Source organism: Propithecus coquereli, unplaced genomic scaffold, assembly GCF_000956105.1.
Source record: "Propithecus coquereli isolate 6110/MARCELLA unplaced genomic scaffold, Pcoq_1.0 Scaffold488, whole genome shotgun sequence".
Lineage (NCBI taxonomy): Eukaryota > Metazoa > Chordata > Mammalia > Primates > Indriidae > Propithecus > Propithecus coquereli.
The window spans coordinates 355,670-356,641 of NW_012150707.1; positions in this window are offsets into that span (position 1 = coordinate 355,670).

Consider the following 972-nt stretch of genomic DNA (forward strand, 5'->3'; position numbering starts at 1 on the left):
TATCATTTTTCTCTCTCCCAAAAGATCATATAACTTTATATTTCTACCCAAATATTTTTCAAGGAGTACTAAAATCTTTAATATTGGGATTTTCTAATTTGAATGTGATTTCAATGGAACTTAGAGCAAAAAAGGAAGCATTTTTAATGGAGAATATTTGAAGCCCAAATCAAACATATTTTACAAGACAATATACCCATTAAATAAGCAATTTTAACCTTCAAATTAAGCACTGTCAAAATAAGGAAGAGAGATCTGGAAAAAGTTCCAGAGGGAAGTTTCAGAAAATCAGAGCTTTTAAACTAAAGCATCCCACTTATGACATAAAGTAGAAAATAATAAACTGCTTTTATGTTACTATGAAAGCAAGGTTTATCAGATTTCTTTCTTATTTGATAATACCAGGTTAAACTATGAGTTTATTACATACACTCCATGGTTATAAGTATTTAAATGTTTTCTTTAAACAACAGTGAAAAAACTGGTGAAGCACATTACTTTCACATGGGGTAAATTTCCCCTCCTGCATGCTTATACACTTACACTACATATTTATATATAAACACATCTGAAAGAACATATTCATGCTTACAAATTCTTCTTTGCATAACAAAACTATTATTAATTCATTGTGTGTACCCAAGTGTTTAAAAACTTAGTATGCTCAAATTCACATTTAAACATTCATGGTTTATTTCTGTTCTCATAGTGTAAATTGTCATCCTGAAAGGTATAATGTAGGTCACTTTACTTTGCACAGTGTCCACTCTTAATAATCAAAAATATTAAATAATATGATTCACTGAAAAACTAGATAATCTATTGAAAGAAAGTAATAAGCATCTGAGTGGTAAGGATTACAGAAAATAACTCTATCTTATTTTGTGGTACCTATTATTCAGTAGAATAGAATTGAATAATGCCTCATCTCATACTTTTTCAGATATACTTAATCCTTGTCTTTATTTTGTA